The sequence below is a fragment of the Plecotus auritus genome, assembly GCF_963455305.1.
Source record: "Plecotus auritus genome assembly, chromosome: 2".
Classification (NCBI taxonomy): Eukaryota; Metazoa; Chordata; class Mammalia; order Chiroptera; family Vespertilionidae; genus Plecotus; species Plecotus auritus.
The window spans coordinates 68,870,728-68,895,945 of NC_137771.1; the positions used below are offsets into that span (position 1 = coordinate 68,870,728).

General features: G+C 44.4%; 1 protein-coding gene across 1 annotated transcript in view; it reads right to left on the minus strand.

Moving 5' to 3' along the window:
- GTF2B (general transcription factor IIB) overlaps positions 1-25,218 on the minus strand; it is a 41,924-nt gene that overhangs the window by 7,007 nt on the left and 9,699 nt on the right. The gene's annotated exons all lie outside the window — the stretch shown is intronic.

Consider the following 25,218-nt stretch of genomic DNA (forward strand, 5'->3'; position numbering starts at 1 on the left):
TCCAATTCTTAGAAGAAAAAAGACTTAAGACAAATAGCAAAATAAACCTATTCATATGTGATGCAAATATAAAATAGTATAATGATTCTGAACAAAAGTTTGCACAAAATGTGCAACAGGCAAGGAAAAAACATTAGAAAACACTGTTCACAATGGTATCGATACACACAGCCTAATATAAAAAATACTAAGTTTTCATAGGAAATGCTTTGCAAAGAACTAAGCCTACACTTATGTTTTGGTAAATATTTAATAAAAATATTTTTGGCCAAATAATCCTATCTAATAAAAGAGTAATATGCAAATTGACCATACCTCCACTACACCCACAAGCCACACCCATCAACCAATCAGGAGCCAGTATGCAAATTAACCCAACCAAGATGGTTGTGGCCACGGAGCAAGCAGGAGACTTGGGTTTCCCGGGCAATGGAGGAAGCCAAGCTTTCTGCATACCATGGCTGGCCCTGGACTCCACTCAAGGCTACAAAGTTTCAATTATAAAAGATAAATAAATCCCCCCCAAAATGGCTGCAGCCACGGAGCTGGAGAGAGCAGAAGGCTTGAGTTGCCCCCAGCGATGGAGGAAGCCAAGCTTCCACAGCCCTGGCCTGCCTTGGCCTCCACTCAAGGCTACAAAGTTTCAATTATAGAAGATAAATAAATCCCAACAAAAATGGCTGTGGCCACTGAGCAAGCAGGAGGCTTGGCTCTGCTCAAGGCTACAAAGTTTGGATTATAGAAGATAAATAAATCCCAGATACCAAGGCCTCTGCTTGGGTCGCCAGGGGCGTGGCCGGCCTGCAAACCACCACAGGCCCCTCGCCCAGGCCACCCCATGCCCCAAGGGAAACCCCATCCTAATCCAGGACACCCTTCAAGGGAAACCAGCTGGCCTCCACCCGTGCACCAGGCCTCTATCCTATCTAATAAAAGAGTAATATGCAAATTGACCATCACTCCAACACACAAGACGGCTGCCCCCATGTGGACACAAGATGGCCACCACAAGATGGCCAGCAGGGGAGGGCAGTTGGGAGGGACCAGGCCTGAAGGGCAGAGCAGTTAGGGGTGACCAGGCCGGCAGAGGAGGGAAGCTGGGGGCGACCGGGCCTGCAGGGAAGGGCATTTGGGGGGAACCCAGGCATGCAGGGAAGAGCAGTTGTGGGGAGACCAGGCCTGCAGCAGAGGACTGTTAGGGGTGACCAGGCCTGCAGGGGAGGGCAGTTAGGGGTGACCAGGCCTGCAGGGGAGGGCAGTTAGGGGTGACCAGGATGGCAGAGGAGGAAAGTTGGGGGCAACTGGGCCTGCAGGGAAGGGCAGTTGGTGTGAACCCAAGCCTGCAAAGGAGAGCAGTTGGGGAGAACCAGGCCTGCAGAGGAGGGCAGTTAGGGGTGACCAGGGCTGCAGGGGAGGGCAGTTAGGGAGGACCAGGGCTGCAGGGGAGGGCAGTTAGGGGTGACCAGGCCTGCAGGGGAGGGCAGTTAGGGGCAAACAGGCTGGCAGGGGAGCAGTCAGGCATCAAGCAGGCTGGCAGGGGAGTGGTTAGGGGATGATCAGGATAGCAGGCAGAAGTGGTTAGGGGCAATCAGGAAGGCAGGCAGGCAAGCAGCTGGAAGCCAGCAGTCCTGGATTGTGAGAGGGATGTCTGACTGCCTGTTTAGGTGGGATCGGGCCTAAACGGGCAGTCGGACATCCCTCGAGGGGTCCCAGATTGGAGAGGGTGCAGGCTGGGCTGAGGGACACATGCCCCCATGCACGAATTTCATGCACCGGGCCTCTAGTTTATAAATAATAAACTTTAGGCCTAGAGTCAGTGAGAAGAAAGCCAAGTAGACAATACATATATTTTTTTAGACAAAGGGGCAGTGACTACATTTTTCATGCCAAAAAAACAAACATGAATAGATCTAGTTGATTACTGCTTTCGGGGAATGATCAAGGGCTAGTAGACCAAAATTAACATTGAACACTTGCATATGCTAGTCACTGTGCCCTTAATGCATGTTCTCTTTTAAAAGCAGGTGTCACTTATTGCCACTCTAAAACTAAGATTAATTCGCCTAAGATTACACAACTAGAATTGAAATGTGCATCAGAGTCTGTTCTATAAGCAGCCATTAATCACATAACTTTTCTACCAAAGTGTGACAGGGAAGAAAGTGGGAACCAGACCATCTTCAGCTGTGCTGTACACAGGAAACAGAAAGGAGAAAGGAGAGACAGAAATCAGTTACTTCAGCAATTAAAAGATGTTCTGGTGCTGACAGTAGATTAATAAAATGCTCAAAGAGTGTGGACGCTACCACTTGTTGCTTAGCCTTGGACAGATTGCCTCATTTCTGTGCCTTTACTTTCTCAGCTTTAAATTTTCCCAATAACCTTACATTTTAAACACTGTAAAGATTAAACAGTAAGCTAATACAGGTATAGTGCATGTGGAGTGCTTTAAAAGCAGTTCAAATAAGTGCTTGATATTAGCTACTTACTGCTCTGAAAATGAAAATACAATGGCAGGTATTCTGACATTCCCCACTTTTGGTGGGGGAAATAAGGAGAGGCAGCACTTGTAAAACATGACTCTCCATATCACACTTTAAAAATATCAGTGTGCTCTGCTGCAGGCATTTGATCAGAAGTATAGCAAAAGAGGCAGGGAAAGAACAGAAGGAAGGAACTCAATGCAGACTGTGCTAAACCTTTTCAACTATTTCTTATATGGTACATTAATTAAAATGCTCATAAATAGCAGACAGTGATCATAATCTGATCTTAATGTTATAAATAAGCAGGTAAATGCACAATGGGTAGCTTTGGAAAAAATAGTTTTTCTTTGAACAGTCAAATCACATGGGAGTAACCAGATATCACTTGGACTATCAGGTGTCCATGCCACAAGGAAACTGAGATCAGTGGCGTGGACACATCTGTATGCAACAAGAATGGTCAAGGAAGCAGAAGCAGGGAGATGAGTTATAAGGCAATTTCACTAGATTAGAGATGGAGCAGGTGGCCCAAAATAAGGAGAAAAGGAGGTTAAATGGATGGGACTGTCATGACGGATTTCTCTGCTTTCTCCTCTATAACAAACATTACTAATGGGAAGCAATTCTAATCCTAATATATAAAAACCCTGGGTCCCGTCACGACAGGAGGCTCAACCAACCGGAAGTCAGTCCTGCAGTCAGCGCTGGGTTGCTGTGGCAACCTAGTACTGACTGCTGGGGCTGCAGGCATGGTGACCCAGCACTGACTGCTGAGGGGGCTGCGAATCAGGCCCAGAGAGAAGCCTGAAGAGAGAAGCAGGGTCTGATCTGTAGCCTCTGTGGCAGCTGTTGATCAGCACTTGCCTCTCTCTTTCTCTCCAGCAGCCATGCCTCCATTTCTCTCCAGGCCTCCACTGGGGCTGCTGATCAGCCCCGCCTTTCTGATCAGGCCCCATTGATAGGCCCAGAGACGCTGACTGGCATAGAAATCTACCAACCAGGACCAAATCTGGGTGAACTGTGAGGAGCCAATGGCTGCCTAGGAGGCGGAGCTTTTGATGCTGACTGGCATAGGAACTGACCAATCAGAACCAAATTGGCCAGCAGAGGAAGGCAGTTGGGGGCGAGATCAGGCAGGCAGAGGCAGTTAGGGCGATCATGATGGCAGGGAAGGGCAGTTGGGGGCCATCGGGCTGGCAGGGGAGCATTTAGGTGTTAATCAGGCCAGCAGGGGAGCTGTGAGAGGGTGATCAGGCTGGCAGGCAGAAGCAGTTAATGGCAATCAATCAGGCAGGCAGGCAGGCAGGCAGGCAAGTGAGCAGTTCGGAGCCAGAAGTCCCAGATTGTGAGAGGGATGTCTGTTAACTGGCTGCAGCTTAAGAGAAAGCCTTTGTTTTGTGGTCAATTACTGCCAATTAGGGAGCATTACAAGAAAAGACTACTGCCTTTAGTCCATACTTGGAAAGATGGGGATGTGTGAGGCTGGTTCCAAAAATGGTGCCCAGGAGGGAGACAGTGACCTAAGGTTTCTTCCTAGATCTCACTTTGAGTAGGATGGGTTTGACCTGCCTGGAGTATAAATTTCAGTACTAGCCTTGCAATCCTATATTTGGATTATAATATTCTTGTGTTTTTCTGGTGTTCTCCCCCAGCTTTGAGTAGTACTGTTTGAGTGTCCTACATTTTGTGCAAAGGAGAAACACCATTTTTCTTTGTGGTCTAATACCCATCCCTCTTCTATGGTCAATAGAAATGACAGTGGAGGTCTCATCTTCTAGAAGGATAAGTCCTACTCTGGACCACAGTACAAATCTGCCCACCAGGCCACAATAAGAGACTGTAAGCTTTTGCCAGTATCTTTTTTAACCACTAACAGAGTTTTGTAAAATTAATACCTGACAGAAAATCTATACATGAAGGGTTATAATAGCTAAAATAAGACTACTATCCTATCTAATAAAAAGGGTAATATGCAAATTGTCCGGATGCTATCACATAACAACCGAATCAGCAGGCTACGTCCCCGCCCCCTGCACTGCCCTGGGTAGGAGCCCAAATCCTAGCCTACCTAAAACGTGGCTGTGTGCCATCATATCAGTAAGAAAGGGACATCCCACACTTGCCTGGGGCATCTATGTCACTGGCCTAGAGAATCAGGGTTTCAGATGAGGGGATGCAGCATTCCACTGCTATCTTGAGTTTGTGGTTTCCAAGGAAACAGTCATAAGGTATGATAAAGAGTCTGCAAACGGCTCAGCCAGCGCCTATCTAAGCGGCGGCTTGTTTAAATCGAGCCTTTCCCGCAGTGAATGATCCCAACCCTCCCTGGATCAGGCAGGTTCCTGTGGAGCGCAATCTCCATGCAATACAACGGGGGCCCAGTTTCATCCCTAGTGATCTCAGGGGTGGGAAGGAATGAAAAAGGCATCACACAGGGCAGCTCGGGCGAGCAAGCAAAAGGAAACCATATCTGGCAGACGACTCCCCTGCCACTTCCTTCAACATGTACGAAGAATCAAATAAACCAATACAAACATCCAAGGGGTGTCCTGCCCAGGCATTGTGTACCTGCTTCCCACCCCTTCATCCAAATGGACAGGTTAGGGAGTTAAGGGGAGAAGGAGGAGCTTCGCAGGAAGGGGATCCCCAGGAACTGCCTCCCTGCCATCCCTCTGGACCTAACCTCTCCGAGTGCAAGGCCTGACCCCACCCCCAGCAGGTTTGCATATCCCAGACCCTCTGGTGCTTCCAGGCAATGGACAATCCCGCATCTTCCCTGCCTCCCAGCCGCTGACCCTCACTGTCACCTGCCCCAGAAGTACTCTGTCCTCCCCAACTTCTGGTCTTTATAGCCTAAATGCATGATGGGCATGCTTCTCCATGGATTTTATTTGATAAGAACCCAGTGAAGTTGCTTAGCAACTGAGCTGCTCAGACTTCATCAGGGACAATGAATGACACACCTTACTTGGCTTTGACAGCAAAGCAATCTTATTCTTTTACTTTTTTAAATAGATTTTTATTGATTTCAGAGAGGAAGGGAGAGGGAGAGAGATAGAAACATCAATGATGAGAATCATTGATCAGCTGCCTCCTGCACACGCCCTACTGGGGATCGAGCCCACAACCTAGGCATGTGCCCTTGACCAGAATCAAACCTGGGACCCTTCACAGTCCTCAGGCCAAAGCTCTAGCCACTGAGCCAAACCAGCTAGGGCAAGCAATCTTATTTTTAAAGACTTAATTTTTGTCATAAAAAAGTGGATTTGAATCATATCAAAACAATATACATTTTTTAATGAAATGTCTCTTCATTTCTACTAATGCAATTCTACCTTAAAGCTTATGTTGTATAATCTATACTAATAAAAGGGTAATATGCTAATTAGACCGGACATCCATCCAGACAAAGTCACAGTGGCGGAGGCAGAGGCAGTTGGGGGCTATCAGGCAGGCAGGCAGAGGTGGTTAGGGGCGATCAGGCAGGCAGGCAGGTGCGCAGTTAAGAGCCAGTGGTCCCGGATTGCGAGAGGGATGTCTGACTGCCGGTTTAGGCCCAATTCCACAGGGGTTAGGCCTAAACCGGCAGTCGGACATCCCCCAAGTGGACCCACATTGGAGAGGATGAAGGCTGAGCTGAGGGACCACTGGCCCCCATGCACGAATCTTGTGCACTGGGTCTCTAGTATATATATATATATATAAAGGCAGCTACCATAACGACCATAACGACCTAACAACCAGTTGCTATGACACCCACTGTGGCCAGCGGACGGACCAGATCAGAGGGTGAGGCTGGTGGCCAATCTCACTGCCCCTACCCCCTGCCGGCCTGCCCCTGATCAAACTCTCCCACCCCCATCAAGAGCCAGGCCTGCTGGCCAAATGCCCCCTCCCTTCCCTCTGGCCAGCTGCACCACCATCAGCCTGCCCCACCACAATAGGCCTAGCCCTGATTGCACCTCCCCACCCCAATAGGGGGTGGGGCTTGGCAGCCAACCTCCTGAAGCCTCCCCCGGCCACCCCCCCATCACACCACCCACCCCAATAGGGGGTAGGGCTGGTCAGCCAACCTCCTGCAGCCCCTCCCCCAAGCCAGCCACACCTCCAATGGGCCCCTACCACCCCGATTGGCCTGCAGCCCCTCCCAATCCCACCCCTGATTTCCCCCCCCACCCCTTTATGGGGCATGGCTGGCCAGCCAATCTCCTGCAGCCCCTCCCACCATCCGGCCCCACCCCAGATCAGCCCCCCCAACCCGATCAGGGACAGGGCTGGCCAGCCAACCACCCATGGCCCCTCCCCAAGGCCGCTGGCCCTTGATCAGCACCCCCCACCCACCCCATTCAGGGGTGGGCTGCCCAGCCCACCACCCACTGCCCCTCCCCATGGCCAGCCCCACCTCCAATCACTCCCCCAACCCCAATTGGGGGTAGGCCCTGCTGGCCAATCATCCACGGCCCCTTCCCCCAGCCAGCCCGGCCCTGATCAGGGGCCCTGATCCAGGCAGGCCAGCTGGCCAACCTCCTCCTCCCGACAGACCCAGCCCCAATCTGCCCTGATTGGGGCCAGGCCAGCCGGACCTCACCTGCTCACGAATTCATGCACTGGGCCTCTAGTCTATACTAATAAAAGGGCAATATGCTAATTAGACCTGATGTCCTTCTGAACAAAGCCACGGTGGCGGGGGCTGAGGCAGTTAGGGGTGATCAGGCCAGCAGGAGAGAGCAGTTAGGGACAATCAGGCTGGCAGGGGAGAGCAGTTAGGGGCAATCAGGCTGGCAGGGGAGATCAGTTAGGTGTGATCAGGCAGGCAGAGGCAGTTAGGGGCGATCAGGCAGGCAGGCAGAGGCAGTTAGGGGCGATCAGGCAGGCAGGCAGAGGCGGTTAGGGGTGATCAAGCAGGCAGGGGAACAGTTAGGGGCATAAGGCAGGCGGGCAGAGGGGTTACGGGCAATCAGGCAGGCAGGCGAGCGGTCAGGAGCCAGCGGTCCCAGATTGCGAGAGTAATGTCCGACTGCTGGTTTATGCCCAATCCCACTAAACTGCAAGTCAGACATCCCCCAAGGGGTCCCAGATTGAAGAGGGTGCAGGCCAGGCTGAGGGACCCTCCCCCTGCATGAATTCATGCACCGGGCCTCTAGTAACATATAATAGGACTACTCTTCCCTCCATCCATGGAGTATGATCTTTAACACTTTGATCAAGTTACCCATCCAGAAAAGCAAACACACCCATTATCTATATTTATGTATTACACACATGTACAGTTTTCTATCCATACATCAGAGTGGTAGGTCTAAAGAATATAAACTAAAACATTTTATCATATTCTAAAGAGAAAAGGTTTCATCTCTTTATTTTTCAAGAGATTGAGAATAACTGCCAAATTCACACCAGTTTAAAATGATTCCATTACTTTGGCACCTAACTTACGATTTGGCAATTCCACTCAAGTATTTACCTACAAAAATCCTGTACAAAAATGTTAATAGCAGCATTATTCATATTAGCTAAAAATTGGGACACAACCCAAATGTCCATCAACAGTAAAATGTATACAATAGAATATTCCTCAGCCAATAAACTACTGATATATTTCAAAAATACTTTTAAGCCAAATAAAGTCAGTCACACAAAAGAATGCCCTCTATAATTCCATTTATAGGGAATTCAAAAACAGGCAAAATAGGGGCTCTTTCTATGGGGAGCATCCTCACACGTTCCCCTTCTCCCTCTTCTTCCCCCACAGGCACACATCTAAACTCTACAAGACCCTATGAAGACTTGCAACCAAGGGAGAAATGGGCATGGCAGCTCATCCCGATTAACCCCCTGAACCTGTCTCCAAGGCCCCCTTCCCTCTGACTTCCCAGTGAGCCAAAGCAGCCCAGCCTAGGCTCTCCTGTTGCTTCTTCAATGCTATGCCATTCCTTGTTTCACTGTCCTGAGTGTGCTTTTGCTGTGGCCAATAAATTCTTGCTTACTTTGCTGCAAACCCTACCTCCACTCCCCTCCCCCCCACACACACACACAGACACAATCCCGACAAAATAATCTGAGGATAGAAATCAGTATATTGGCTGCTGTTACGTGGGGGTGGGGGGTGGAGGTGATTGCCAAGAAAGAAGCATAAGCAAACTTCTAAGGGAAGGAAAATGGTCTAAACACTTTGCGTGCTGGTACATCAATTTATGCAATGTCAAAATTCAAATGGTAGATTTGAGATCTGTGTATTTTATTGTATGCAATTATAACTCAGTAAGTTAAAAAATTAAAATCATTTCCACCAAAATACAGTTGACTTTGAATTAAGCTGCACCAAACCTACACATTATATGGGGAACGACAGAACGATTTTTATCAATCTTCTTGAACAAGGAAATATATTCTTTCTCAAGATCTTCTTTCAGATTGTATGTACTTCACATTTAAGACTAGACCCAATTGTTTTCTGTTAAAAATCATATTTTCTAACTAGTAATTGCTGTATTTTATATGCTTAGGTACAACCACTTTTAAAAGATTATTAATTTTTAAAATTTGATCTGAATATTCTACATAAAAAATCTCATCAGTGGCAAAGAATTTGTTCCCTTTTCAAGCTTAACTTCCATTTCTATTTGATATCTAAAGCACTTGTCAGAACTTTCAAAACAATGCCTTTAATTTAAAACAGAATTATCTCCAATATTTCAGCATTATGCATAAAAGTAACAGGTGAACTGAAATAGTCCTCTATTAAGGCATTGTCCTAATTTAATTCAGAGTATCTTATTTTAGGAATAAATGTTGAGTTTATTAAATGTCTGTTATATTAGCAGACCATAGGGTTACTTACAAACTATTTTCTTATAACTAGAGGCCCGGTGCACGAAATTCGTGCACTGGGGTGGGGGGGGGATCCCTCAGCCTAGCCTGTGCCCTCTTGCAGTCCAGGACCCCTCAGGGGATGTCCTCCTGCTGGCTTAGGCCCGTTCCCCCTGGGACGCCCACCACTCCCATTCCAGGTCCCCTTGCTCCTTACTGCCCACCTGCTCGCTGCTCCTTACCACTCGGCTCGCTGCTCCTTAGCACTGCTATGGAGGCAGGAGAGGGTCCTGCCACTGCCACTGTGCTCGCCAGCCATGAGCCCTATCTTTCTGTGTAGTTATCTGTGGGCCAACTGCTCTCTTCCTTCTCACTAGGGCGAGCAGCATGTGAGGGCAGAGCGCAGCCCGGAGCTGAGGGGAGTGGCCAGGCCCACAGAGTGAGAGGTGGACACAGAGGACGCTATCTCACCCAATTGTGGGGCGGGCTGGCCGGCCTTCATCTGCCTGACCCCACCCAGGGAGGGACCAAGCAGGGTGTCCGCCTCTCCATTCTCCATCCTTCCATCTGTGACACCTGTCACCCTTGCCAGGCCTCCCCCAAAGTGAGTTCAGCTCAATCCCTGAATGTAAAAGGGCCCAGGGGAGGGGGGCGGGGAGGCGTCCACTCCAGTGCCCCCTGATTCCCAGCGACAGGACCTGGTCAACAGGACCTGATCTCAGGACGGTGGCCACAGCTACTGTTTCAAGAAAAGTTGGGAATGCAGACTTTTGTATGAGCCCCTATTCCAAAAGGTGGCAGTTTATTCACATTGTGGCAAAGACACCTTCAAGAGTAACATAAGTGGATAAAGTCAGGGCCAAGCTGGGCCATTTCCTCATCCAATCTCTCTGAGGCACGTGAACAGAACCAAGTCACAGCTCTTCGCACTTCTGGGGTTTTTTAAGCCTAAAGGACAGTAGCCTGTCTCCATTCTTGTTCTTTGGGATTTTTTCATCGTCGGATAAAAGGATACATACATTGGGACAATCCTCTTGAGATACAATATCCCAGTTGCACCCATGTGAGGACAGTGCCCCTCAGAGGGAGGGAGCCGACAGATGGGAAGCAGGGAATTCTGAGAACGAAAGCAACGACAGAGATGCTAAGCCTTTCCTTCATGCATCTGACACCCCTCCTCTGGCGGCCTGTAGGCCGGGCGTCTGCTGGACCTTTACCACTTGATGTCCTGCCCTGTGTGCCCTGCCCCAGCCCTGGAGCACAGGGGGCGTCTAAACGCACTCCTCCCCCAGCTGGGAGGGTCCCCACTGTGCTTCCACCTCCTTGGGAAACTGCTTTTCCAGCTCTGTCCCCGCGGGAGAGCCACAGGGGCACCAGATTCCTTTCCTTCCTTCCAAAGTGCCCCAAAAAGCGCAAAGACAGCTATGCCAGGAAGGGTTCACTCAAGTTCAGCAAGTTTGCAATTTGCCGAAGGCGTGTTGAACCGTTTTCTCTTACCCGCTTTGTGGGAGTGTAATCTAATTTAAAACCAATGGACTAAACAAACAGAAGCACTTTCTGCAGGGAGCTCTGGGCGCCAGGTTTGAAGGCCGGCCACGCCCCCATTGCAGTTCTGTCGCATCCCAGCCAGGGCCCAGAGCTCCTTTTAGCCACCGGCCTGGCCAGGGCCCAGGGCCCAGTGGTTTGGTGGTCCCTCACTGCCCCCACTGCCGGCCTGGTCACCCCACACAGCCTCCTGTTCAGTCGTCCGTACTGGTCGTGATGACCCTGGCTCTTTATATATACAGAAAGTTAACCCTAGTAGTTTGTGGGTTATTATTCTTCTAGTACTTACATGTTAGCATATGTTAAGTTACGGTAGGGTAATAAATAATTTCAGAAGTTTAGTGGCTTAAAACAAGATTTCTTTCTTATTAATACTACATGTCTTTCTATGCCATCCTTATTCAAAATGATAGCATCCCCACCACTTGAGACATGGCAGTCAGCTTGCTGGAGGAGAGGGTGGATATGTGGTGAATTATGCACCAATTTAATGGTTTCTAACAGTAACTTTTCCACTCATTGGCCAAAAACAGTGATGGGTAATGCTTAACTTCAAATGTGGTGGGGAAGTACAACTGTACCATGCAGCCCAAAGGAGAAAAACCAGAGATAGAAGTGAACACTCATCAGTGCTGTTCCACATGCCAATTAGCAAATATAATTCATCACTATATTTGGGGGGATTTATGTATACACTAGAGGCCCAGTGCACGAAACTGATGCATGGGGGTGGGGGGTGGGGAGCGGTGTCCCTCAGCCCAGTCTGCACCCTCTCCAATCTGGGACCCCCCGAGGGATGTCCAACTGCCCCAGGATTGGGCCTAAATGGGCAGTCAGACATCCCTCTCACAATCCAGGACTGCTGGCTCCCAACCGCTCACCTGCCTGCCTGATTGCCCCTAACCGCTTCTGCCGGACAGCCTGATCGACGCCTAACTGCTCCCCTGCCAGTGTGGTCACCCCTAACTTTACTCCCCTGCAGGCCTGGTCGCCCCCAACTTTACTCCCCTGCAGGCCTGGTCATCCCCAAATGCCCTCCGCTGCAGGCTTGGTCCCCCCAACCATCCTCCTCTGCAGGCCTTGTCCCTCCTAACTGCCCTCCCCTGCAGGCCTGGTCGCTCCCAACTGCCCTCCCCTGCTGGCCTAGTCACACCCAACTGCCCTCCCCTGCTGGCCTGGTCGCCCCCAACTGCCCTCCCCTGCCGGCCTTGTCACCCCCAACTGCCCTCCCCTGCCGGCCCGGTCACCCCTAACTGCCCTCCTCTGATGGCCCGGTCACCCCAACTGCCCTCCACTGCAGGCCTGATTGCCCCCAACTGCCCTCCCTTGCAGGCCTGGTCCCTCCCAACTGCCCTCCCCAGCCGGCCATCTTGTGGCTGCCATCTTGTGTCCACATGGGGGCAGCCATCTTTGACCACATGGGGGCAACCAACTTGTGTGTTGGAGTGATGGTCAATTTGCATATTACCTCTTTATTATATAGGATTCATTTAAAAAAGCTTGTTCTTAGTGACTTCCTTTTTGTGCCACACAACAAAATGAAGGAAACAAGAGTTAATACTAATTTCATTGTACTTTTGCATTTGTCACAGAGAAGTAATCTGTCAATGATTTTAGGTCCTTTCAAAGTAAAATTGTTATTGGATGAATGCTTGAAAGTTTCTATTAATAAAGTCTGTTCAATGTTAAAAGGATACCTTCCCAGTAGTGTGTGGGAATCTATGATTTGCAATGCTGAGGACCTTTTGCTAGGAATGTAAAATAATTTCTATAGTGCCTATAATATTTGATCCTACTCAGGTGGATCTTGAAATAGGACCATAATGGCTATCTTGTCTTGACCACTTACCCATTCACTCTCAATATTCTCAGGTTTGTTCTCTGCTTTACTGACTGAATTTTTCTAGAATGTTAAATCAGCTAATTGCTATCTAAAACACTCTTTACTCTGTTCCTGTGTTATCTTATTTCTTTCTGACCACATTTAACAGAAATGTTATGGAAGCAGTATTTCATTGATCACAAAATTTAGGTATTTTCTAGAGCTTTTGTCTAGTAAACAGTCAGGGGCAGTATTTTATTTTAAGTCCATAGGATTACTATTCCTCTTCATTGTAGTTTGTATTCATAAGGCTCATGTTGATTTTCATGCTTATTCATCCTGTAATAAAGAATTGTCAATCCAATTCTTTATTACCAAATGGAGTAGTGGCAATGATGCTGGAAAACCTTTTAATCCACTGCCACAGAACTCTCAATCCCTCTGGGTATTGGCAAATAGGTGACTGAAACAAAATAAACTCCAGTATGGTTCCAGAAGTGTATTACAAACGGTGCAGGTAGGTTTCTAATCAAAGCAAATATAACACCAACTTAAGAGAAGCTAGAACTCTCATGTTAACAGTCCACAATAAATAGTCCTTAACTAGTGTGACTCAGGCTCCTATCTTTTTGATAACCCATCTTCATCTTGGATGACTTGCATTTTGCAGTGTACGATGACTGTTGGTAGTTCCCTGCATCACAGTCTAAATTCTAGCCAGGAGGAAGGAATAAAGGGAAGGCACATCCCTTAGGGAAGAACTGAGAATTGCACACATCTCTTCTACTTACAACCCATATGGCCATACCCAACTACAAGGAAAGCTGGGAAATACAGTCTAGCTGGGTAGCCATATACCCAGTTAAAACCCAAGGGGGTTCTATTACTAAGGAGTGGGGAAACATCCTGGGAAACAACCATCAGCCTCTGCTCTAAGGAATAATGGGGTAGGGAGAGAGATGAGAATGAATGTCCATACAATCAAGGGACTCTGCCTTCTAGTCTACAAGAAATAGTACACAAAGACAAACAGACATTTAAACTCCTTACCATGCAAGCTATAAATTGTAAATCCAACCAAAAGCATTTTGTAGTCACTATTAAAACCAGAAGAGCTTAAGGTAGCAATCTTAACAGTGAGGAGAAAACGGAAACATACCAAAAAGCAGCAAGGAAGTTAATACTGGAGTCTGATTTTCTAGTCTGACTTAAACTTTTAGAATGTTTTTGTTTGTTTCTTATTGTACATTAATAAAAATTTTAAACAGGGAATATAAAGAGGAATCAGAATTTTTCTGCCATCTTCCTGGAAATTGACCTTATTTAAGCATTTTGGCATATAACCTGTAATAGAAAATTCAGAATAGGAGTCTTAGAACAATATTCCCCAAATTACTTGTTTTCATAGGCTTGGCTTATTTAAAAACATTTGGTTTAAAACTAAAAATACTTTCCAAAAGTGCTGCATCTAAAAGTTCCATCATTTTCAATCATTTAACCCTTTCTACTAGTCCCGTATTTCAAAGAATCTAGGGCTACTATATTTTCTTACCAGAAATCTCGCATTAAAGACAATTTTAAGAGGAAAAAATAATTTTTAGAACTTTGATCAAGAGCTATTCTAGAAAGAATTACTACTAATAAAATAGCCAGTCTCAAAATCATAGTTTATGTTCCCCTTAATGTAAATTGGGTAGGAACTCAAACTGAATTATTCCCTAGAAATAAACCATATCATAGTTAATTTCCCATCCCATCCCATAAAATAGACCCTAAATAACAAAATAAAACAACAAACAAAAATCACCCTGTACAAATCAACAGTATAGTTATCACTTGGAAAATAGTTTGTATTATAAGTTCTATCCCTGAATACTTGAATATGTTTTGCTTTTCCTCAAATACAAGCGGGTCTACAGCAGCAATCTAAGCTAAGAAGCTATGCCTCTGATGAAGATGTATCCTAGCCTTGGTGACAATAAATTTAATCATTCACATACTAATACTTTCAGGCTGCTCTATGGCACTTGTTTCTTTTTCCCTCTACTTGGAATGACTTTCCCTCCATTAACAGTTACTCATGTTTAATGAACATCTTTCAAGGTGAATTCAAGTTATTTCCCAGGAAGTCACCACTCCCTTCCTCTGTATTCTCACCAAACTTGGAAATCTGTAATAGTGCTTTTACCATGCTATGTTGTATGAATGTAACCTCCTCCCTTTTTTTTTTAATGTATTTTATTGATATTTTACAGAGAGGAAGGGAGAGGGATAGAGAGCTAGAAACATTGATGAGAGAGAAACATCGATCAGCTGCCTCCTGCACACCTCCCACTGGGGATGTGCCCGCAACCAAGGTACATGCCCTTGACCGGAATCAAACCAGAGACCCTTCAGTCCGCAGGCTGACGCTCTATCCACTGAGCCAAACCGGTTTCGGCAACCTCCTCCCTTTTACATACTAGCCAAATAGTTGTCCCAGAACTTGCTTACAGTGTCTCATCTTTCTATCACTCTGACCAGCACAGTGCTTAATGAAAACTTGTAGTAGAAAAACCTAAAATCCTATGATCTGAATTTAAGTGACGCTGTCACTTACTAGATATAGAAACTTGTGTTTATTACCTAAGCACTGCAAGCCTCGGTTTGCCTTTCTATAAAATGAAAAAAACTATGTAAGAGAGTGGTCAGGTTAACTGAGTAAAATTAGTAATTTTCTTTTTTTTTTTTTAATATATTTTATTGATTTTTTTCAGAGAGGAAGGGAGAGGGAGAGAGAGTTAGAAACATCAATGAGAGAGAAACATCGATCAGCGGCCTCCTGCACACCTCCTACTGGGGTTGTGCCTTCAACCAAGGCACATGCCCTTGACCGGAATCGAACCTGGGACCCTTCAGTCCCCAGGCTGGGCTGACACTCTATCCACTGAGCCAAACCGGTTAAGGCAAATTAGTAATTTTCTGATGGGAGAAAATAGCATCTAAATCAGTGGTTCTCAACCTTCCTAATGCCGTGACCCTTTAATACAGTTCCTCATGTTGTGGTGACCCCCAACTATAAAATTATCTTCATTGCTACTTCATAACTGTAATTTTGCTACTGTTATGAATTGTAATGTAAATATCTGATATGCAGGATGTCTTAGACGACCCCTGTGAAAGGGTCGTTCGACCCCCAAAGGGGTCGCGACCCACAGGTTGAGAACCACTGATCTAAATTAACAATTTTAAATCAGGCAAGAAAGCAGTCTCTGAGGGCTTATTAGAGAAGCCAAAGCAAGAATCTGAAAATGAATTCAAATATTCCTTAATTTAAAAACATAGCTTGGTCATACTGAACTAAACCTGAATCTGTTCCTTTATGAAACCCTGCTGATGCAAACTTAAAGATAGTAACCCAATAATCATTAAAACACAATTAAAGCATTAAATATGACAGATCCACAACAATCACTCAAAAACATTCTGTAACTGCCTTGTTGTAAGAATGGCACCTCAGACTTAGAATCACCCTCTCTTTACACAAGGTTAACAAAAAGGAGTAACTTGCATTTCCAAAATATGTATCACTGAAATTTCATACTAAAATTATACATATAGTTTATACATTATCTCACTTAATTCTTAACAATTCCTAACAATTCTGAGATATATTGTACCTGCCCTTCTTCCCCGCCAGGAGGTGAGGGGGGCTTATTTTACATTTATATAAAATAAAGTTAAGCTTTGAGAAATTATGTAACTTGACTATCTATATATATAAAAGCCCAGCGACCGAATGGCGGAATGACCAGAACAGCCAGTCGCTATGACGCGCACTGAACACCAGGGGGCAAATGCTCAACGCAGGAGCTGTTCCCTGCTGGTCAGTGCATTCCCACAGCGCTCAGAGGGCGGGTCCACAACAGCTCGGCTGACCGGGATGAGTGGTGCTCCCACAGCAGGCCAATCCCCACAGGCCACACCCCCCACCAGTGCACGAATCCCACGCACCGAGCCTCTAATAGTTATATAACTTTTACCTAGCAGAGCCACGCCTAGACTCCAGGGCCATTGACTGCTAGTTATACATCTAAGATATATACTCTATAGGAATGTTTTGTCTAGGTCTGGAGACATGGAAAACAAAGATTAAAAAATCTAAAAAGACTGATAAACTATAAAGTTAACAGTATAGATTTGTGTTTCTTAATATGATGTACGACCTGAGATAGAATTCCTTAAAGTGGAACCTGGAATCCTTTAAAACATATTTTCCAGCTGATTTTTTTTAGTGTTTAGTTTCCAGCGGATTTTATTTCCTTCTCAAAAAAAGCTATTTACAAAAGGTATACACTGAGTGGCCAGATTATTATGATCTCTGAACGCATAATCATCTGGCCATTCAGTGTATATCTATATAATAAAAGGCTAATATGCGGAGAAACCAAGATGGCGGCATAGGTAAACACCTAAACTGCTGCCTCGCACAACAATTTCAAAACTACAACTAAAAGACAGAACGGACACCATCCAGAACCGCAGGAAAGCTGACTGAGTGAAAATTCTACAACTAGAAGGAAGGAGAAAAGCTCACAGAGAATTGGAGGTACGGCAAAGGGTCTTTGTGCGCGCAGAGAGGAAGGGTGGCGGAGTGCCTGGCTGGCTTTCTCTGGCGGAAGGGGGAAGGGAGCCCCCGACCGCATTGAACCCCAGTTCTGACTGCACTGAACACCTATTCCGGGTGAGCCCCTGGGGACCCACGCTCTTGTGGGGGGAGTCTGGACTCTCAGGCGGAGACTCGGGAGCCGGGGAAGGCGGAAGACTGAAAGTCCGCTCGCGCCAGTGCGCACAAAGGCTGCGGGAGGCTGCCACAGGCTTTCCCTAGCGGAAGGGAGTGAGAGGCTCCGGACGGCACAAAACCCCAGTTCTGACTGAAGTGAGCCCCAGTTCTGACTGCAGTGAACCCCAGTTCCAGGCGAGCCCCCGGGGACCCACGCTCTTGTGGGGGGAGTCTGGACTCTCGGGCGGAGACTCGGGAGCCGGGGAAGGCGGAAGACTGAAAGTCCGCTCGCGCCAGTGCGCACAAAGGCTGCGGGAGGCTGCCACAGGCTTTCCCTAGCGGAAGGGAGTGAGAGGCTCCTGACGGCACCGAACACCAGTTCTGACTGAAGTGAGCCCCAGTTCTGACTGCAGTGAACCCCAGTTCCAGGCGAGCCCCTGGAGACCCACGCTCTTGTGGGGGGAGTCTGGACAAACGGGCGGAGACTCGGGAGCCGGGGAAGGCGGAAGACTGAAAGTCCGCTCGCGGCCAGTGTGCACAAAGGCTGCGGAGGCTGCCACAGGCTTTCCCTAGCGGAAGGGAGTGAGAGGCTCCTGACGGCACTGAACACCAGTTCTGACTGAAGTGAGCCCCAGTTCTGACTGCAGTGAACCCCAGTTCCAGGCGAGCCCCCGGAGACCCACGCTCTTGTGGGGGGAGTCTGGACTCTCGGGCGGAGAATCGGGAGCCGGGAAGGCAGAGGACTGAAGGCACACACGTGCTAGCAAGGGCAAGGCTGATGGGAAGCCAAGACTGAGACTCCACCCCATCCAAGCCGAGCACAGAGGCTATTGCAATTTGACAAGTCTAATCCTATAAGGCTGTCTCCAGCACCGGACTTCTCCCAGCATAGACACAGCTGATCCTTACAGCCAACTGGCCTGGAGGTCAATTCTTCCCAGTGATACCAACAACAATAAAGACTTAATTACAACAAGGCTGTACACACAGTCCACAAAGGGGTGCACCAAGAGTGTCCACCTCAGGTTAACTGGGGAGGCAGACCCACTGGGCCAAATTGGAAACCTAGCACACAAATCTACCAACTCAGAGAAGCAGTGAAAATGCGGCGTCTAAGAATCAGATCACAAACGAAAGAAATGGAGGAAAACAAACGACTGGATATAGAATTCAAAACCACGGTTATAAGGCTTTTTAAGAATATCCTAGAAAAGGCCGATAAATATAACGAGACCCTCGAAGAGATGAAAAAGGACCAATTAGAAATTAAACATACACTGACTGAAATAAAAAATATTATACAGAGACCCAAAAACAGACAAGAGGAACACAAAAATCAAGTCAAAGAATTGAAATACAAAGAAGCAAAAAACACTCAACCGAAAAAGCAAAAAGCAAAAAAAAAAATCCAAAAAGTTGAAGATAATGTAAGAAGACTCTGGGACAACTTCAAGCGTACCAACATCAGAATTATGGGGGTGCCAGAAGAAGAGAGAGAGCAAAATACTGAAAACCTATTTGAAGAAATAATGACCGAAAACTTCCCCCACCTGGTGAAAGAAATAGACTTACAAGTCCAGGAAGCCCACAGAACCCCAAACAAAAGGAATCCAAAGAGGACTACACCAAGACACATCATAATTAAAATGCCAAGAGCAAAAGACAAAGAGAGAATATTAAAAGCAGCAAGAGAAAAACAGTTAGTTACCTACAGGGGAGCACCCATACGACTGTCAGCTGACTTTTCAACGGAAACTATGCAGGCCAGACGGGAGTGGCAAGAAATTTTCAATGTGATGAATAGCAAGAACCTACAACCAAGATTACTCTACCCAGCAAAGCTATCATTCAGAATTGAAGGGCAGATAAAGAGTTTCACAGACAAGAAAAAGCTAAAGGAGTTCATCACCACCAAACCAGTATTATATGAAATGCTGAAAGGTATTCTTAAAGAAGAGGAAGAAGAAAAAAGGAAAGATAAAAATTATGAACAACAAATACATATCTATCAACAAGTGAACCTAAAAATCAAGTGAATTAAAAACCTGAGGAACAGAATAATCTGGTGAATACAATAGAATCAGGGGCATAGAAAGGGAGTGGACTGATAATTCTCAGGGGGAAAGGGGTATGGGGGGGTTCATAAAGAGACTGGACAAAAATCATACACCTATGGATGAGGACAGTGGGGGGTAGGTAAGGGCAGAAGGTGGGGTGGGAAATGGCTGGAGGGGAACTATGTGGGAAAAAAGGAGAAATAATTGTAATAATCTGAATAAAGATTTATTTAAAAAAAATAAATAAATAAAATGGGGAAAAAAAAAAAAAAAAAAAAAAAAAAAAGGCTAATATGCAAATTGTCCCCTCAACCAGGAGTTCGACCAGCAGGCAGGCCAGCCAACCGCCCATGTCCCCTCCCCCTGGCCAGGCTGGCCAGACCCCACCCATGCACGAATTCATGCACCGGGCCTCTAATATATATATATGTGTGTATGTGTGTGTGTGTGTGTGTGTGTGTGTGTGCGTGTGTGTATATATATATATATATATACACACACGCACACACACACACACACATATATATATGTATATGTATATGTATATGTATATGTATATATGTATATATGTATATACTGAGTGGCCAGATTATTATGCATTCAGAGATCTTAATAATCTTGCCACTCAGTATATATCAACAATCTGATAGGCAGTGAACTTGACATGATTAGTCTCAGCTGATTCTTAATGAATATTCATACATTCCTGTTTCAGATTCACTGGTATAAACAACACCCAGAATGAGTCTAGGAGGAAGAGATCAAATTGACTCATTTTCTCTTTCAAATCTACCCTACTAGTATTTTCCTTAATTGCTCTTAAAAACAATTTCAAATGGTTTCACAAAAGTGGCTTTAACTAGAAATGATACCAGTAGTTCTAAACAACCTCTTATTGTGAAATCCTACTTATAAAAGTCATGATAACCAACTTCATGTTTTAACAGCTATTACAACAGGTCACTAAAGTAATACTTTGCCAATATATAAACAATGTACAAAGTAAAATTTATACACAAGTTGATTATCTAAATATGATTATACTGACACCTAGTGCTCATCTTTTAATGTTACACAATTAAACTGTTAGGATTTGGGGGGGAAAACCCAGAAAACAAAAAGTGCTGTTAGAGCCAATGACAAAGCTTTGCTTTAAAAATTGGCCCTATTTTAGAGGTCACTACCAATATCTTAAGGATTACTGATAAGGTGAGACAGCCAATCACAAATCATAACACTTTGTATGTTTAAAACTAAAATCCTATAATTCAAATAAAAGAGGAAAGTCAAAAATTACATGTTAAATAGTGTTGAAAATAGCTACAAAAATTGTAAATGGCCTAAGTTACAGGATAGACTAAATACTACAAAGCCATTTAAATATTGGGATAGAAGGGAAACAAAAGACATTAAATGTGTAGTATTTTCCAAAGACAGCAGCAGTAGTTCCCATCCACATGCTCTTCTGTAACATGACCTTGTCCCTCTCACACTGATATGAAGCCTATTTCTCCACCCCTTCCAATCTAGGTGGGACCTAAGACTACTTTGACTAACAGAATACAGAAGTGATCATATTCCACCCATGGCCCTTAACTACCCAAGTACAAAACACTTGCTCTTGGGATATTAGTCTTAGAAACCAACCACCACGTATGAAATATGACTACACTGACACAACTACAGAGAAGCCCTACACAATGACAGACCCATGTGGGGAGGCCAAAAAATGCAGGTGAAGAAGTCATCATGGAAGTGGATCCTCCAGGTTTAGCCTGTGCCATGTGGAAACAATGCCCCAGATGAGTCCTTCCTGTGAAATCATGAGCAAAATAAAATGGTTGCTATAAGCCACAAAGTTCTGAGTTTGTCATGTAATTGAAACAGAAATGGTTTCCTGAAAGTATGATATTGCTTTAAGAAAGTCCTAAAAACATGTGGCACTGGTTTTGTAACTGAATGTTGGACTTCAAGGAAACTATGAATGCAGGTTTGAAGGAAAGTGAAAGTGTTATTAAAGGCTGGAGAAAAGATATATATCATATAAGATAAACATAATTTTTATATTATGAATTATTTCATTTTAAAAAGTGACAGTAACTCTCCTACTCTCCTACTTTCCAACTCATTTGCATAATATATGGCTTTGAAAATGACAACTGAGTGGTATCTAGCCTTGAGTTTGAAATTAAGAGAAGCTATCATAAGTTTCAAGCACAAGTTAAACATTAATCACAGAGTTTTTAAAAAATAATTATGAGAGTTTCAGTTTCTAAACTTGTCTGTTAGGCAGTAAAGCATCAAACAGAGTGTCTAATTACAGCAGTAAGGTTAGGGAGAGGTGGGGGAAATAAGCGATCAACTGAAGGACTTGTATGCATGCATATAAGAGTAACCAACGGATGCAAAACATTGGGGGGTGAGGGCAGGTATGGGAGTGGGGTGGGGGGGGGCAATGGTAAGATATGTACACATATAATACCTTAATAAAAATTTGAGAAAAAAAAATAAATAAACTTGTCTGTTGATTATTCAATAAATATGATATAATCTAAAAAAGTTTCAGAAAATGAAAAACTTTTATGGCAAGTACAATCAAGCCATTATTATAAGATCATTTAACAGATGATAATGTTACATGTCTGGATTTAAATTCCTATGAACATCAGTATCTTAAATAAGAAAAAAGCCACTCATTTTAAGTGGATTGCAGAAGACTTGCTCAGCTTAATTTCTTCTCTGTCTCCATAGCATAAGAAAGAAAGACTTGAATTTAGCTGGCAAGAAAGAGCAATGCCTTTAAACCAGCAAGTTAATGCAAACTAATTATATGCTACAATCTAAATTTATTATTAATACTAGAGGCCCAATGCACAAAAATTCTTGCAAGAGTAGACCTTCCTTCCCCTGGCTGCCGGCACCGGCTTTCGATCCGGCCCCTCTGGCAGACACCCAGGACCCGGGCGGCTTCCCTCCGGCCCTGGCTTGTCTGGAAGGATGTCCGGTCTAATTAGCATATTACCCTTTTATTATTATAGACTAGAGGCCTGGTGCATGAAAGTTCGTGCACTGAGGGGGTGGGGAGGGGTGTCCCTCTGCCTGTCCTGCCCCCTCTCACAGTCCAGGAGGGGATGCACAATTAAACAGATTTTAAAAGATGAAAATTTCCTTTGCTTTTGTATCCAGGTCTGAAAAACATTAGTGAAAATATAGTTTGAGTCTGGCAATATAGGGTGACCCAAAAAATATATACATACATTTTGAATAATTAAAGGCAATGTTTATTAAAATACATTTCATTTTCAAAATTGAGCTACCAGCTGTCATACTGTACATACATTTTTTGGGAACACCCTGTATATCTGCTGCAGATCTGTTTGGGAATGAAGATCTTAGTTCTTGTTTTAACTTCTGACATCAATGAAAGTATATAAAATACTAAATAAAGCAATTAAACATTACTTGTGATTCAGATGTTAGTTGCTGTCAAATTCACTTTATCAGAGTGTTAAACATATAGGCACTGTTTTGCCTTGTGATTCTAGGTTGAATTCATTAAGAAATATTAGCAAGTCTGCAGCAATAGTTAATTACCAAAGCCATTCAGTGTTTAATAGTTGTTGAAGGCAATACTGGTTCAGAAAAATTTCAATCTTGGCCCTAAGCTAAAAAAATTACAAGGTAACTTTTCCACTACTAAGCTAACAAATTACTGTGTGGTAGAACTGTCCATGAGATTGAATGAAGTCCACTACTGACACTATTGGATCAGTAATAATACATGATAGATTCAAACCTTTTCCACAATGTATCTGGTGATGAAAAATACAATGAATAACTATAGAAAGTCTTACAGTTTTACACTTTGCAAAAAAGTCTTCTGCTCCACACATTTTTTCACCACCATCAGTTAGAATACACTTTAGCAGATTCCACTTCAGGTTGTACTGAATCAATACTCTGGCAACTTCTTTGAAAATATTTTCTCCTATGGATGTTCCATGCAGTTTCAAACTCTGCAAACTTTGTACTGACTCCTTGAATAAACAACTCAACATCAGTAACATCTGTAGTCATCAAGAGTCTAGGAAAAATACTTGAAATAATTTGCCTTATATTTTGAGTATTGATGTTGCTCCCAATGTCCTCAACTCTTCAAACAACTGTTCTTACTGAAAGGCTAATAGTCTTAATAAGTTTTTCTCTGGACACATTTCTCCAGCTGTTGCAATCACACATGAATTAATTAACTCACCAGTGGTAAATGGCTTTCCCTGCTTGGCCTACAAATGAGCCACTCAGAAACTTTAGCTGCAGCCTTATTTTCATTCTTTTATTTTTGTGAAGAAATTCTGCTGTGATGAGATATTCCACGTCACGTTTTCTAAATTTTCTGACCATTGTTTTCCTCAGTTAGGAATACTGTCACAGTGTTTTGTCTGATAATCTAAATGTTTATTGCATTCTTTTAGGGAGTACTGTGACAGTGTTTTGTCTGGTAATCTAAATGTTTATTGCATTCCTTTAGCACAGCTAAAATATCACAGCATAATAATCACAATGCTTCACCATCTAATTCAATAACAAAATAACTCATACTACATTGGGCCTTAAAAGCATGACATTCAAGTTCATTATTTTTTGTTGTTTTTTTGACATGATGAGTATGCAAGAACAAAACAAATAAATAAAATGTTGCAGTATGGAAATATGCTCGTTACTAAAAAATGCTGTGGGATTTTAACTATCAACTGGGATTTGTAGTGCACTGAGCAGCAGTAGAGTGATGAGAGCAACACATATGGTTTCTGTTGCAACTACTAAATTCTGCTGTCGTATTATGAAAGCAGCAATAGTCAATACGTAAACAAATGATTGTGGCTGTGCTCCAGTAAAACTTTATTTATGGACACTAAAATAAGAATTTGATTATTTTCATGTGCCCCAAAATATTATTCTCTTGATTTTTTTCAACCATTTAAAAATGTAAAAGCCATTCTTAGCATACAGGCCATATATAAACAGGCAGTGGGTCGCAGTGTGCCAATCTCCAATTGAACTCATTTTATTATGTAAGACAGAAATTTGGCTTCCATGCAGACAGAGGAGCAAGACTGCCAGATTACCTAAACTTCAGTTTCCTAGCCTCCAAAATGAAGATAATGTGAGGAGTACTCACCTCACATATTTCTCTGAGGTTAAACTGAGTGAATATGTAAATCATTTAGAACAGTGTCTACTGTAAAATGAACTAGCTGTTAAAAATATTTCTTACTGCCCTGGCCAGTTTGGCTCAGTGGATAGAGCGTCGGCCTGCAGACTGAGGGGTCCCAGGTTCAATTCCGGTCAAGGGCATGTGCCTTGGTTGCGGGTGCATCCCCAGTGGGGGGTGTGCAGGAGGCAGCTGATTGATGTTTCTCTCTCATCAATGTTTCTAACTCTCTCTCCCTCTCCCTTCCTCTCTGTAAATAAATCAATAAAATATATTTAAAAAAATATTTATTACTGAGTATAATACAATTGCAAATAGATTTCAATTCTTATTAGCAGCTCTGTATGATTTAAAATCCCCACTGGAGGTCTGAGGAAAGCAGCCTGCTTAGATGAATATTACAGATGTCCTCCAGTAAACACATCCACAGTACCTCAACACCAATGTATCTGTTATACTTCCCACAATCCTAGCATTTCCAAACTACTAAGGCATGGCTGCAACCCTATCATAAGAATACTTTT